Below are 17,653 nucleotides of genomic sequence, written 5' to 3'. Positions count from 1 at the left end.
CTGATATGAGAACACTTACAGCTGAGTTGGGGCAGATTTAATTTGCAGTCAGGACGATGAAGGCAGCAGGTCCAGAGGGCAGGAACATGACCAGGGAGACAAGAAGACAGAAATCAGTACAAGAACACATTAAACAGCACGAAATTAGTGCATAAATACATGGAATATCAAATCAGGCCATTTAATGAGTGTGCAGCACAAGAGAAATCTTGTTGTCTGTGTGTTTATGCAACTTTAACTTTATTTGTTGTTTTTAATTTAGCATCTGGATAAAAAGGTTTTAGTTGTCTGCTATTTAACATACGCAAAAACAAATCATTTAAAGATAGTTTGTACATGAACAAAGGTTCATTCAACTTGAGAACCTCCTCGGATTGGTTAAGGAAAAATGCACCGACAGTGCACGATGCAAGTCAGACCTACAGTCAAGAAACCGCACACAGAGTCAGAGAGCAGTCATTTCCTGTCTGTATGTAAAAAACCTCGGTTCATCCGAGATCTTAAAATTATGCACGATGCATCCTCCAATCCTCAAACGGGCCTCACTGACAATCTTATTGGCTACCATCTCAGGGTGCTTTCTCTACTGCTTCCTGTGCCGGAGACAGAGACGTTTGACAAAACAGCAGAGAAACGGGTGAAAATTGGGGGCGAAAAGACATTCAAGTCCCTAAGAAGTTAATTTGTTCCACTTATTTTACATTACTACGCATTTCAGGGACATTCGATCATAAAACAAAGTAAATACGCAGCTGAATCACGTCAACTCTGGGCCTTCTTACAGCGTGGATCCAGTTCAATACTTTGGAATCATTATGTCCTGCTCTAGTTCTGGTTAGAACCAGGTCATGAAATCACGTGATAATTCTGCTTTCAATGAACATGGTCCCTCCACGCCCAAACCACACTTTACATACTTAATGTTTTTCATAAGCATTTGAATTTCTCTTAATGGTATACAGAAAGTACAGCTGTATCTGTAGAATGTTCACTTTTGCCATTAAAGGTCATATCATCCATCGTGTCAGTGCACTCTCCTCTTATCGGATGTGATGTTGCACTGCGCACGAAAAACCACCAACATCTGGTATTTATAGCTGGTATTTTATTTTGGAGGTGGATGGAAATAAATGTGGGTGCTACCGCTGCTACTCCAAAAATGACAACATTTGTTTGGGCTGTGTAAAAAATGATGCCGCGACCCTGAGAACACTTGTAGAGACACACAATATACACAAAAACCTAATTCATTTATTGAAAAGCAAGGGTTGCTGTTGGCCCGTGTGCAGAAAAGCACAGCTAACAACTTTCTCCGTTACTCTGAAGCTTTGTGGTTGAAGTGTGTTCCACGACAAGAGCAGTGTCACGTATTGATACACCATAGGCTGCAAATGCTCAGCCAAACGTAACCACAAACAGAAAATAACACCGGTGCTAACTGAGTTGTCTGATTATTCAGTCTCCTTAAAAACAATGGGGATGATTACAATTTGCACTATTCAAAGAAAGAATTCAAAATAAAAAGAAGCAGAAAAGACGGTTTACAACTTCCTGACACATCGAGACGTGTTAACCAAAGAAAGACATGGCTTTGTTTTAAAGGCAGCACCCAATAAATAGTTAAAATACCACCGTGTGTTTGTTCAGCTCAAGTTCCAAGACTGTGTTACTGAGGCTATACTTATATACAGCTATGTTTTTAATTTAAAACAGCATTTTCAGGTGGAAACGATTCGGTCTAGACCAAAACTCTCTCCCTAGAGCTGTAGGGCTGGCTTTTTTTTCCCTCCAAAAATCATGCTCAAACTAATATTACTTGACAAGTAATTCCAAACTAAAAATAACTCCATAAAAAGTCCAGCAAACAAAAAGTTTTTCCGACAAAAACCGAGTCAGCAGAACTCGTCAAAGCAGAATTGTACGCAGAATTTTTTAAAATGAAAACAGTGTAGTATGGGCGTAGCCTGACAAATAAAATAAATGAGAGCAATGCAATGGTTACGGTTGTAAAACTACTGGAAACACAGTGGGAAGCTTCCAGGAAGCTGAGGTTAGAAGGAGCTCCAACCAGGCCAGAAGCAGGGATCTGAGCGCTGAGTGAGGATACCAGCGTGCTCTGATAAATGCCTTCCCACGACCTTAGGAGAGTGCATACACTCCATGCTTCATCCCGCACTGTTATTCTTACAGACTTTTCTGTTGATGTGACTTGGCTCCAATCACAGTTCACCTAAATCCCGTCCCAAATTGGACTTCTTTACCCTGACGTGGGAATAAACAGTCGGCAGAAAATTCCTGAAATATTTTCACGGAAATTTCAAGTACTGTTTTTTTTGGAAAACAAATTGTTCGTGGGGGTATCGCTTACGATTATCATCGCACAATGGATTGAAAGACGTGAATAGAGGGGAGTCCGCTGGCAAAGAGTGCAACTTCAATCAAAAGCACTGATTAGGCATCAGCAAAGTATGCTAGCATGGTTTATGTCTTAAAAGCATGAGCCACACCATGGGTGTTGATAGCCACACATATCCTTAACTGTATGACGCATGAGCCCAGATAAACTCCACCAAGGTTATTTAGTCAGAGTTTGCAGGACTTTCAGAGCCACAACATCGCATCTTATCACGTTCCAACTAATGTCCAATTCATACATAAAATCACCATCACAAAACAATATCAATATTCTACATGCTATTTAAAGGCAGCACTGCACCCTGAACATAATTTCATTATCCAAATGTTTCTTAGATGCACTGTAATTGTCTCTTCAAAGATTGTGAATTTCTTTCTTTAAAAAATCCCAGCTGCCTGTATGCAATGCAATTTCCCTCTGCTGGCCTGTGCTGATGCCATGGAAAAGTCTCAGAATAAATACAATCTCAGCCAGTAATTCTATTTTGTATTTATTGTATTTTTCTACAGTTTCATGAAGCTTAAGTAGAAAGACAATACCGCAGAGGGGGGAAGTACATGTGTGCATGCACCAACTAGACTGAAGGAATTCTGTATTCGATTGAGTTGGTAATTCATTTAATAATAGTTTGTTATTGATTAATCCTTGCAGAGCTGAATAATCCAACTATCATCAAATCAAATTGTGAGGTGCCTTGAGATTTCCAATGCCAGCACAGTGAAGATCAGGAAGTAGCTGATGACGAGGGGCACACCTTTTAGTGTTAGTTATGTTCACTGTAATGTCCCTATTCATTATTATTGCCAGTCTTACCGCCTTCAATGACTAACAAATGACACACCACTCAGGCTCCACTGCGTAACGCTACCCATTCACTAAATCTTATTGACAAATCCAACCGATTCCAGTGACATCAGCTCAAAAGCTCGTCACTCCTGTTCCACTGCTGCATACCGGGCACATGCCTTTGGTTGGCATGAAAACTCTGGCGAAAAGTATGCTGTGGCACGTGGCACATCGTGACATTCACTGGGTGATACCACTTTCGATTTACATATCATGATGATGACTCTCACTAAAATATGCATTTAGCTGTATTTTTGTGTATATTTTTAAGGGGTGGGAATCACAGGGTGATACGATGATGATACAATATGCAATACATGGTCCACAATACCAATAATACCACAACACAACGACTCTGTGACAATCAATATATTGACAGAGACCGTGCATTTTTATTTACTTTAAATGGGACACGCTATAAATCATAGGGAAACTAACGATTGTCATAATTGACATCATTTGACGAGGCGGTCTCTAATCTGTTGTGTAGACGGTTGGCAAACATGCAGCACAGCTCAGGAATGTGGACAAAATGTGTCCTCAAACCACCAAATGTGGTTTTGGGATCTGATTTGAGGATGCATTCCGGACCTTGAATCTTAAAGCATGAAAAATCTTCCTTGGTGGATTTAGAGAGATGCATTTGAACTACATTGACACTTCTATATGTACATCTATAGAAAAATATTGAAAATTAAAGTGATTGATTGATACAGTTCCCTATCATGCATTGTTTTTTAAAAAGCCCCGAGTCTGGATCACCATCAAAATTCTAATCAGGTCGGTGCATCTACTAATCTCTTATTCACTCCAGCTTCAGACACACGCTCAATGAAAACATGGCTTTGGGAGGCCAGCCATGCTACAAGAGTAAACAAGGAGAGGATGGAAACCTATCCCTGTTTATGTGAAAAATGAGAACTGAATGACCCAAAGCCGCCAAACACCTGAACAAACTGAGGAACACGCTCAGCTCGGCCATGACAAGTCTTCTCTCTGGTATTTGACTGCCATGCCATCTGACACTCTGGGTCAGCCTGGCTGAATGCCTGACCAGCCCATCTGTGCTATGTCACTACCACGATCCAAAAAGCACAGACAAAATCAAACTTGGCTCCGTCTGCAGGAAACAAAGTTAATTCCCACAACAGACTTAGATTTTCATTACAATGATACTTCAGATTTCAGCCCTTTTTAACACCTTGACAATGCATTTCCCTCACAAATTCAAATAAATAACCCCAACCAAACTGTAATCGTTTAAAGTATTTAACAGTTTAGTTATAGATTTGTGTTGCAACAAACTTCAAACTTGTGCTGTCCCTTTGAAGATCGTCATATTCACATCATTAAGTCTCTTTATTGTCCCCGAGGGGCAATTTGATTCACGGCCAGCAGTGAAACACAAAGACTACAGATAAATAATACAACAACACGAGTCACAGTTTAGTCACAGAGTTGTTTACCAGGCTACAGTTTGAATCTCATTTGTGTCAAATCGGCGTGCTCCCGGTGTAAACTGACATTCAAATCAAAACCGTTTTTCTTTACGTACGCATACGCATCGAGCAGCTGTTGTAGCTTGACTTTGCAGTTTTATTGGACTTCTGTCCTGCTCCCAGTATACAAACACTTGTCAGGAATTGATTTATTGAATGAAAGTGTGTCCACCTCCACTACACAAGGAGTGAATTGCCCCCTTTCACTTTGTTAGCATAAGGCGGGTTCCACTTAAGTTAGTTGCTAGCATGTCGAGAGCCATTCGCAATCTTCCTAGCATCCATGAACTTATAAACATCCAATTCTTTAAGTTCTACATACTTTGTCGATTGTTATGGATAAAGGATTTGTTCCATATAACAAAGAAATTAATGATTTTTGGTTTGTGTACATTTGAACACATCATCATATCCATGTTTACGAAACACTGATTGACATTTTTCAATATTTTCTAACATTTTATGGACCAAACTAGCACTCGATTACGAAAACACTCATTAGTTGCAGCCATAAACTCAACTGAATATGGGGTTTTTTTAACGGTAGCCAACGCCAATCTTTACAAATCAAGGCAGCTGAAGGCCAATACACAATACACAATGTACTTTTTTGCCGATATGCTAGGACCTAATGTTAAATAATAGATGATGCACAACATTGCTCGACTTATAGCCATTTCTCCCATCTGTATTTTGTGTCTGCACTGCAAGCGCCTTTTAAAACACTCAAGGACACTTTGCAGAGACAAAACAGTACAATAAAACAACGGCGAAGGACGACACAGTAAACCGAAAATGTTTTGCAATTGTGCAAACTATATAATATATAATGAAACAAAACTTTTGCAGGCTTACTTTTGGATGACAACATTGTCTTTTGACAGCATTAATAGAACTGCTTGGTGAGCTAAAATGTCTAAACATACACATATCAGTAATAACTGACCAATCAGTGTTGATTATTACACAATGACATGAATCAGTCTACTTGTTCTTTTACTAAAAAATGTGGCTTTGCATGACTCCATAATTACTGGACCTATACAGGACAATGCTAACCCATATAGCTCTTTCTTCCTCACATCCTAAAACAGCCACAGTTCTCCTGTAAGTGAGCAGACTTCACTAGGTCGCTGCTCACTCACGACAAAAACACAGGAAATGCCAGACTTAACGCACCAACCAGTTTCTGACGTCCAGAATGGTGTCATTAAGATAACTCCCAACCAGACCCCAGTCATATCTACAACAACTGTACTAAACTGGGGCGTTAAATCGCGCTGTTCGGCGCATTTTTGTGTACAGTTGGTCATTCTTGTACTCATTAGGAGTCACTTTTCAATTCGGCGTCGTTTGAAAACACAAAAAGTCAAACACAGCAGGCACATTACAACTTTTTTTACGTACATGATGTGAACAATAACCCCGAGGTAGCGCTATATACCATTAAAACAGCATGGTGGGCGGCAGCAGCCACCGTCAACTAGGTTAACTTTAGTTGTAAAGTATGTAACGACAGAAAGTACCGGAAGAGAACGAGGTGTGTAGCTTCGCTGCCCGAAAACACAAATTATGAGCTTTAAAATCATTTATTAAATCAGTCACGTTTACATACAAGTCGTTATACGGGGCTAGGCTAACGTTCAGCCCCGAGTGACGAGCGGGACGCTATGTTATTTCCACGCTTTTTACTTAACTTTTGTGGAGGGGGGGAAACAAAGACCAACAACTCAGAAAGTTAGCCGACACGTTACACGAGACACGGGTTCACGTAAATAGGCGGAAAACTCACCCATTATGTCGCCGTCCGCCTCAGCGTTCAGAGCTCCTCGGCTTGACATTTCCCTCGCACTAACTCGGAACTCGACTCTGTGAAGTTGTAGTAGCAGGATACGCACATTATCCGACGCACTGGCGACTCACACTCGCGCGAGAACGTCCGCCGGCCAAACGTACGTTCTGCTTGGAGAATACCGGCTACGACGTATCGCGAGACTTGAGCTCCATGGTAATAATGAGTGAAATACCAACTACTAAACTGAATTATGAGTTATGAGATACATTGAGGCAGTCGTAACTTTTATTTTTTTATTATTATTATTATTATTCGTAATAATCATATCAATTTTGAAGCAATTGCAACTCACGTAAAGATACATAACCAGATGATTCATACTATGTCATTGTGCATCTGTCTTTGATGCCTCAGATGTCACATTTGTACACATGTCTATGTCCATTCACTTCTTTGTATTTTATTCCCTAACACAACTTTATGTTGTCCATAACTGAGTATAGCGTATATAAAATATAGAGTATTTTATTTCAATGTATTTATTTATTCTTTCTTTGAATTCATGTGTTGTTTTTGGCCTATTTGTAAGCTGTTGAAAGAGCATGAGCAAAATAAAAATAAAAAGAGACAGCCAGCAGTGCCATCTAGAGGGCATTTGGAGTAGATACAGTTTGGCTTTGATTTATCAGTGCAAATGTAAGATTTCCCCATTCCCCCTTTATTTATTTATTCCCCTCTCTATAAGGACATATATAGGACGATTGATATTAGTGGAATACACCAGGTTAAGTGTAGTCATGGCGATTTAGGGAGTCGACGCCGGCTGTGTACTGACTCGAGTGTGGCTGCAGGAGGGATTATGTCAGACGGTTGGAAGCCCAGATTATTTGCTCCTTAACATCTACAGTCAATTTAAGTAAGGCAGACATGCAGGCTGGCAGGTAGGTATAGGTTTTACTGAGAACATCCAGGTCACGATGATGATTTTAAGGTCCAGCGTGTGACATTTAGGAAGATTTATTGGCAGAAATTGAAGATGCTAAGCATACGTATGATTGTAAAAGGTCATTCGTGTGCAGTTTGGCGAGGGCCTTCCTTTGTGGAGGCCACCATGAAGCAGAAGTCCACAATGCAAACAAAGAAGAACAACATCCTCTCTGACAAAGGCTTCCGTAAATTCTGTGATTCGCATGGGAAAGGAAATGTGAGGCGAGGGCGGAGTCCACTGTTTAGATGTCACTGGATCTTTAAGGTGTCCTGTGTAGTTTAGTTTAGAGGAATTATTGTCCATCAGTCCATCCAACAGTTGTTTTTTGTTTGTTTGGTCCAAAAAGAGGGCGATAGGAGGGGGCAGAAGGACTATAAGGTGGCGTTGAACCTTGGTTGTCTTCACATTCACTCCAGCAGCACAGATCTTGAAGTGGAACCTGAACAATTCCAAAGAAACAAAGAAAGGAAAAGAAACATGCACAAAATTGTGGGGTGTGTGGCGAAAAACAAGCATCTTTCAAAGACAGCAGCCATGAACCATCCTACGCAGAGCAGCAGTAAAAAAAAAATCAATGCACAGTGTACAGCCTCTTTGCTGAGTTACACAAAATAATAATAATAATAACAATAATAATAAAAGTTTTAGAGGACACTGTGTAGGTTTGGTGAAAAGCATAATGGAAGAACATGAACCAGCGTTTGTCTGCAGAAGACCTTCAGGAGCATTCAGAAGACTGTGGAGATGATGCACTGTTTTTACTGTGGAAGGAAACCATTTATGATGTGACGGTGAAATAAAAACAGTCAGCAGAGGTATGTGAAGAGGAAAAAAGAGAAGAAAAGAGAAGAAGAAAAAGCCTCTGCCTTTTTTTTTGTTTTCAGCACGGAGGTGGATTCATGAAGGTTAGAACGGCTGCTGCTGAAAAAGAAGAAGAGAGAGGAGGGATTCAATGATCTATCTATCTATCTATCTATCTATCTATCTATCTATCTATCTATCTATCTATCTATCTATCTATCTATCTATCTATCTATCTATCTATCTATCTATCTATCTATCTATGAATTTATAGCTAGATATAGCTAGCTAGACATATAGGTAGCTAAAAAGCGAGGTTTTTTACTATCTATCTATCTATCTATCTATCTATCTATCTATCTATCTATCTATCTATCTATCTATGAATTTATGGCTAGATATAGCTAGCTGGACTTATAGCTAGCTAAATAGCATTTTCACTATATATCTATGAATGTATAGCTAGCTAATTAATAGCTAGACATCTAGCTAGCTAAATAGCGTTTCTATCTATCTATCTATCTATCTATCTATCTATCTATCTATCTATCTATCTATCTATCTATCTATCTATCTATCTATCTATCTATCTATCTATCTATCCATCTATCTATCTATCTATCTATCTATCTATCTATCTATCTATCTGTGAATCCACAGCTTGCTATAGCTAGCTAGACATATAGCTAGCTAAATAGTACGTTTTTTATAATCTGTCTATGAATTTATAGCTAGATATAGCTAGCTAGACATATAGCTAGCTAAATAGCACGTTTTTTTACTATCTATCTGTACATAATAGCTAGATATCTTACATTTCTATCTATCTATCTATCTATCTATCTATCTATCTATCTATCTATCTATCTATCTATCTATCTATCTATCTATCTATCTATCTATCTATCCATCCATCCATCCATCCATCCATCTATCTATCCATCTATCTATCCATCTATCTATCTATCTATCTATCTATCTATCTATCTATCTATCTATCTATCTATCTATCTATCTATCTATCTATCTATCTATCTATCTATCTATCTATCTATCTATCTATCTATCTTAATGTATAGTAGGTCTCATTCTCCTAAATGAAAAGAAATAACTTTTACTAAATAAGTTTTACTAAAAACATCCAGGTCACATTGATGTTCACTTCTTTTCAGGGTCATTTAAAAAAAAAAAAATTGACATTTGTTTTTGATGTTTTAATTGTTGCCGTCACTATTTGTTTGCATATATAAAACAAATAAACAACTGTGTGGATAAAATCTGTCCTGCAATCGAGACACTGATCCAAAGCGAAACACTCAGCGGCCTGAACTGAGCATCACTGAACAACAGTGGGCAGATCTTACACATGCTGTGTGTGCGTGTGCGTGTGTGTGCGTGTGTGCGTGTGTGCACAGAATCCTAAATATAACTTTGGAGGTGAAGTGATTTGGAAGAAACAATGTTTCCTTCATAGCAAACAGAAGGAGTAAGAGCTGGCTTTAAAAAAATTAAAATAAAAATGCATTAACAATGATGTTTTTGTTCCAGTTTTGTGTTGTTGTTGTTGTTTTTTAAAGACAATTAGATATAAATGAACAGAGCTTACTGACACTAACCATACATTCTATGATGGGAACATCCAGGAAATAAACAACACATGAATCAATTATGGAAATAACCCCAGGGTGAAAAAGGGGGAACAAGTCAACCGAAGCAGACACACAACTTAATCTTCCTTTAATCGTGTGATTTATCAGGAGAAAAATAGATGTTGCATGTACTGCATCCTTATCGGCATGCAAGAATTAATCATCACTACCCAGAAAAATCAATAGCTGCTCACTGTACTCGGAGCAGGAGGAAGAAACGCACACGTCAAGCTCAGTTATGGCGTGATGCACACACAAGGTGTCAGTGTGGCTAATACACAACACAGCGGGCGACTCTACAGTACACTTTATGAATAAAGACGCGGTTACATAAGGGAAACACAAATGAATGGAGACGCTCAGAGATGTGGAGCAGCAGGGGCTTTGAGGACAGCGCTGAGATCAGTTGACTGCACACGCTGGGCGCAAAATAAATAGACTTAATGGCTCCGCTCGAGACTCTCGCAGATGAATTAAAGCAGAATGGAAACACCAGGAAATGACTTTTGGTAGAAGTTGAAGTCACTTTTTAAGTCAAAGTCTTAAAGTGTATGACATGTACTGTACTTAAGTATCAAAAGACATTTTCTAATATAATATAAAGTACATAAAAATGTACTTAAGTTTTAGTAAAAGCATTTTTTTTATAAAGCAGGAAGTTAGGGTTGAACCATGATGGCTCAGTGGAAGGGTGAGTTTTCTTTCAAATTGGAAGGTTGTGGGTTCAATTCCTGCACTACTAGCTTATTTGTGTCCTTGAGCAAAACACTTAACCCCACACTCTGAGAAATACAAGTGCTAAGTGGAACCATATAAGGTTCTTCGGCTTGTCCTCATATAGGAGAAACCTTTTTGGCTCCAGGGAGAACCTTTTTATAAAGGTTCCACCTGGAACCCTTTTGGAAGGTTCCACCTTTTAAAACCCTTTATTCGGGAAAGGGGTTTTAAAGGGTTCTCTGGATCAAAATGGTTCTTACTGGAACCATTAGTGTTACCAAGAACCCTTGAAAACCCCTTTCTTTGGGAAGAGGTTTTTCAGAAGCAAATGGTTCCAGGTAGAACCTCAGTCCTTGCAGAAGAACCCTTTTGGAACCCTTATTTCTAAGATGTGAATGGGTGAAAACTGTACTGTAAAGCAGCTCATCAAGAATAGAAAAGCGCTATATAAATACAGACCATAATACCAACTCTTCTTCTTCTGATTTTATTTGGTAGTAATGAGTAACAACGATAGTTAGAGGAAAAGCTGATTACAGCACCACACGCAGGCCTGGCATATATATTACATACAGTATTTAAGAGTCTTTTTGAGGAGTTTTCGTGTGAATGAAGACATTTCTCGAACATGTTTTTACGTAAAAAAACCTTTTTTAAGGACAAAAGAGAAACAGATCTTACAGGGAAACCCTCTGTTTCCGCGTGGATAAAACCTGTTTTCAGCTCCATTCAGCCAGTCGGTTTGCTCGGTGCCTCGTTTTCACGCTCCGTGTGTCTGTTTACCATCCCTTTATCGGGGATCAGGTGCTCACGCGTGAGCCGCACGTGTCCGAGCTCGTGGCGTTATCGGGGCGTGTGGCGTGTGTGTGTGTGTGTGCGTGAGGGAATAATAACAGTGGAGGAGATCTGGCCTGTCGTCTCCAGCAAGCAGCTCATTAGGAAGGAGAGAGGAGGCTGAAGAGAGGGCTCTCCCTCCTGGAGCTTACATGTGAATACATGCAGGAGAAGGAGGAGACCTCGTGTTCTGACCTGTACTTCACGGCTCCACGGCTTAGCGTAATTTACCGAGGCTCGTACACAGCGTGTCGATTTGTCCTCACAGCAGTTCATAACGAGAACTCTGTGGCATCGCTTATTTTTAAAGGTACGATGTGGAAAATGTGCTTCACCTCATTCCTTCTCTTCCGAACTGTGTTGTGTTGGAGCATCGGTTCAGTTAGCATCAAAGCTCCAAAAATGTTTAATTTGTCCATTGTGGGCTACTGTATAAACTAGCGCTGGACACGCACGTTAACGCATGGCGCGTTTCCATGACGACTGGTCGTAACGCTAAACTTTAAAAACAGAGGCACGTATACCATACGCAGTACACAGGTACGCTGGTTACTTCGTTTAATAAACAGACCGGTCCAGTTCGATTGTAGTTGCGCTAACGGCGCTAAAGTAGCTAACGAAGCTAATTGGTAAACGGTGCCTGAAATCCGGTACCGCGGCATGTAAACATGACGTCGCGCACGTATTTCCAATCAGTTGTCATGGAAATGCGTCTTGCGTTAACGTGTGTTAGCATTAACACTGTTAGCGCGTTAACGTGAAAAAAGATGCGCGTAACTTCATGTTTACGTGACTCCCGATTATTAAAATGAGTCTCTAAAGTAACGCTAAACTTTAAAAACAGAGGCACGTATACCATACACAGTACACTGGTACGCTGGTAACAAACAGACCAGTCCAGTTCGATTGTAGGCGCACTAGCGGCGCTAAAGGAGCTAACGCAGCTAACAGAGCTAACTGATAAACGGTGCCTGGAATCCGGTACCGTGGCACGTAAACATGACGTCGCGTGTGTCTTTTTCCAGTCAGTTGTCATGGAAATGCGCCGTGTGTTAGCATTAACACCGTTAGCGCGTTAACGTGCCCAGCACTAGTATAAACACGATGGTCCAAAATGGCCGCCTCTGTAGAGCTGACATGACTCAAGTCATAAAATCAGGTCATAGTGCACAAAATTAGGTATTATTATATTATGTTTATGATTTCGTCGAAATCTCACATACTGTATCTTTAAAGTTGAACTTTAAAACCACCGTCAAATGAGTGAAATTCCTGTGCTGCACACAGGAAGTGAGAAGTGAATACTTATTTTATGGGATATTTTCTATATTACACACTGAGAAATGTGTTTGCTTATGGAATTTATATTGTGTCCTTTTCATGTTTTGTGGAATAGAATGTTTTTCTTTCTTTTGTGCACAGACTGAATGCAGGTCTCGTTGTTTTTTTACCCTGTCAAAGGTAAAAGGAAAGAAAAGCCTTTGAATTGGCGCCTTTGTTGTCGCTCTTTGATGGAATTAATTTGATTTCCGTCGCTAATTTGACGAAAACAAAAGTCGAGGGCATTAAATAATGGAACGCCGGTGATCAAGGGGAAAATCACGATGAAATATTTAGAGAGCGTTTTCATGAAATGTCGTCAGTGCGGCGCAGTGAGCCGAGGGCTTTTGTGATTCATGTCACATAAGCTTTTATATCTTACCGCGGCATCACACATAGGTCCAGCTTTAGAAAAGGAGAATGTGGTTCAATCATTAGATTACTGTGGAGTAAGGTACTGTGTGTCAGAATGTCTGAATTGTATTTAGAATAGAATAGAATATACTTGATTGTCAGTGTGTAAAGGCACTCACATCCAATTTAAATAAACTGGGATTAACAAAAATTAGAAATAGCAAAAGAAAAGCGGTACATTTACATTATTATATTATTTTTTAAAATGTATTATTTATTTAAAGAAAGGCACAATGCATATTAATAGACATTGAAATGTAAATATGACAGGTTGTAGCCTGAGGCTAATTACTGCCTGTAGTCCCACTGGCAGGGATAAAAATGAAAATACATTCAGGGAAACAAAAACATAGGAACATAAAAGCTCACAGAAATACATATATATATACATACATATATACATAGAAATACAGCTGTTAATAAAGAAAATATAACATTCTGAGTTCCAGATATGACTCAAAAGCCTCCTTTAATCACACGATAAAGCATAAACGGTGCGTGGATTTGCCTCATAGTGACTTTAAACACCTATTTAATGATATATATATATATATATATATATAAGTATATACACTTAGACTTGGTTAATCACATATTTACATATCTGTGTTTAATCCTCGCTCCACAACAGAAGCAGATCCACAAGCTGTGCTGCCATTTACAGTCTGGAGATTCACTTCACACACACACACACACACACACACACACACACACACACACACACACACACACACACACACACACACACACACACACACACAGATATATGCTTTTATTTCCCTGAACTGCAGACGTACTCCACATTTCTTTTCTTTTTTAAAGAAAAATAATTGAACACATCCATATTCTTCAGGGAGATTTATCATCTTTTTTTTTTTTCTTTTTTTCTCCTCCCTCCTCTTTATCTTTATCTCCAGGCAGATGCAGGAAGTCCAATTACAGCAGAGTGGAAATGTTTAAGCCCGAGGTTGGAATTAGAAGCACAACTGTCAAGGCGAGAGCTGTTGCTGCTGATGCTGATGCTGCTGCTGCTGCTGCTGCTGCTGATGCTGCTGCTGCTGCTGCTGCTGCTGATGCTGCTGCTGCTGCTGCTGCTGCTGCTGTCCGTCATCGTCCACAGGGAGGGAACAAAGAGCACAGCACAGATGGGAGTCATGTATGAAGACAAGGTGGTTGTTGTTTTTCTTCTTATTTGCTCATATAAGAGTCCCCCCCCCCCGTCATCTGTTGGTCTGTGAGCAACGATCCAGCCTCGGCACATGTCGCCCCCACACATGAGGCATCATATACTGTAAACGTCAGATCATGTGTTTTTATTAAAAAAACTGCTCTTTTATTAAATCCGCGCCTTCATGGAGCCCTATAACACTTCAAGTGATTCTGTTGTTTTAATGCGTAACAAGAGTGTATTGAGTTTTCAATCGCATTATCAGCAGGGTCGGCGCAAGCTTTTATGAGGCCCTAAGATGAATTTGATTTGGATGGGTGTGGGGGGGGGGGGGGGGGTAGAAGGTGCTTGACTATTATTGATAGAAATGTGAAAACAATAAATTAATCTACATTATAATACATAGCTGTGTTTTTTTTTACATCAGAGGGCAGTAAAATCACAAATGTTGGTAAATTAAGCTTGAGACCATTTAGATATCTGTATATATTTCTACAAATATCTAGATTTCTTGACCTATGTTATAGGTTTTACACAAGACAAAGTTACCCCTAAACATACAGAGTAAAATATAGATTATATTATAGAAAACAACAATTATAAGAAAAAAGGTAATGTAAAATCACATAATCAGCACATTTCTCTGCATCCAAGTCATTTAAAAAACACTTAGAATGTGTCCATGAGACCACGATTCTTCAATTTCTGATCATTATTCCAAAGATTCAGTTTAATACAAATCCACTTTTTTGAATGTATTTTTTACCTCAGTTTAGTACAGATATTTGGTACTACACTCTTAGAAATAACACTCTGAGAAATAAAAGCATGCTAAGTAGAACCAGATAAGGTTATTCGGCTTGACCTCATAGGAGAACCCTTTTGGAGGGTTCCACCAAGAACCCTTTTAAAACCCTTTATTCAGGAACGGGGTTTTAAAGGCTTCTCTGGATCAAAATGGTTCTTACTGGAACCATTAGTGTTAACAAGAACCCTTGAAAAACCCTTTCGTCAGGAATGGGTTTTTCAAAAGCAAATGGTTCCAGGTAGAACATCAGCCCTTGTAGAAGAACCATTTTGGAACCCTTCACTCTTAGAAATAAGGGTTCCAAAAGGGTCCTTCTTCAAGGGCTGAGGTCCTTTCCCGAAGAAAGGACCTCAGCCCTTTCAAGGGTTCTTGGTAGCACTAATGGTTACAGTAAGGACCAAAACCCATTTCCTGACTAAAGGGTTTTAAAAGTGTTCTTGGTGGAACCCTCCAATAGGGTTCCAGGTAGAAACTTTATAAAAACGTTCTACCTGGAGCACGTTCTACACCTGTTTAAAGGTGATATATAGCATGTACATTATAAATACAGTTACTGTAATCCCAAATCACAGCATGAGTGTATTTCAAGTACAGGTTGCCAGATTTGACGACTGAGATACCCGTAATTACACGGTGTTCATGTTCATGCATACACATACCAGTCCCCAACGTTTGTTTTTATGTTTCTAAACATTGAAAAAGCATTTAAAGTCATAAATATCAAACATGTTTAAAAAGCTATGATGTTGAATTGGGGAAAAACTCTGACGCATTTGTTAATCCCTCTCACTACAGAACAATTTGGCCAGATAATCTGTTTAATTCAGACCAATGATTCTCCAGTGTGGGGCAGGATTTTCCGCTCTTCTTCAGCCTTGTTCTTTCAAAGCAAAATCTCTGAAAAAATCGACGTCACCGCTGCCTCTGCGAGCTGGCACTGTGAAATCTAAGCTGAACATATTTCACTGGTGGATTTTGCCAAAGCCTTGTTACTTTTGTGGGGAAGCAGAAAATGAGCAAGCGCGAGTTTACTCATCTGACTCATCATCACTCACACACACACACACACACACACACACACACACACACACACACACACACACACACACACACACACACACACACACACACATTCTTGTACTTGCTGCATACTGAGGACCATCATTTCCACTTTATAAATCAACACAATTACAAATATCTACTTCATGAATGACATCGACAAAGAACTACTGGTTGCAGTACCATAACATGTCTGCAGGTGGAGCCCCAGAGCAAAAAAAAAAAAAAAACATTTTTGAAAAAAAATGTTGGTCCAAAATTTGACAAAAACGTCATACTATACTATGTCGTCCAAAATTTGAAAAAAAAAATTGAAAAAAAATGTTGGTCCAAAATTTAACAAAAACGTCATACTATACTATGTAGTCCAAAATTTGAAAAAAAAAATTGAAAAAAAATTTTGGTCCAAAATTTGACAAAATCGTCATACTATACTATGTCATTCAAAATTTGAAAAAAAAAATTTGAAAAAAATGTCAATCCAAAATTGAAAAAAAAAATTTTGAAAAAAATGTTGGTCCAAAATTTTAAAAAACCCGTCATACTATACTATGTCATCCAAAATTTGAAAAAAAAAATTGAAACAATTTTTTGGTCCAAAATTTGATTTTTTTGTTTTTCTTTTTGACAAATTGAGTATAGCATGTTATAGCAACCTAAGGAGGTGATTTCAATTAAAACAAAGTGAGGACCGGCCAAAATGTCCTCACTCCTTAAAAATGACCTCACTCTGTTGGTTAAAAACCCTCACTGGTCCTCAGTATGACGCAAGTACAAGTACAAGAACACACACACACACACACACACAGTCATGAGGTTAATCAATCCCAGCACCTGCTAATTAATGTAATACAGTCAAAAACGTACAGTTACACAAACACAGGGAAACAAGTTGGCGTTTTTTTTTTTCTTTCTTTTTTTGCTTTGGCGCACTTTCACGATATCGCACGCAAAGCGTCACCTTTGATTTTTCATTTATTTATCGTTTTTAACTTAATGAGGTTTCGCAGTTCAGCCCCCCCCCCCGGGGGAGAGGGGAGGAAACGCAAAAAAAGTGAGAAGAGTGAGCGTCAACAGTCACGAGGTGTGAGAAGCGACTAAAAACAGACCGTGTGTTTCACGGAGGCTGAGGCATCACGGGGCCCCACGTATACTGCCACAGCATGTGAGGACGACGGGAGCTGTGACCTAACATATATATACACAGAGAGAGAGAGAGTGCAGAGAGCTGAGCTGTTTGTAGAGTTAAAAACAATTCGGGTATAAAAACGGGAGCCGTTGTGGGAGTTGGGAGTTTTAGCGTGGCCTCGGCACCGTCTCATCCACAGGGCAAACAGCG

This window comes from Microchirus variegatus, assembly GCF_963457635.1.
Source record: "Microchirus variegatus genome assembly, chromosome: 13".
NCBI classification, from domain to species: Eukaryota; Metazoa; Chordata; class Actinopteri; order Pleuronectiformes; family Soleidae; genus Microchirus; species Microchirus variegatus.
This window is presented reverse-complemented; position numbering follows the sequence as displayed.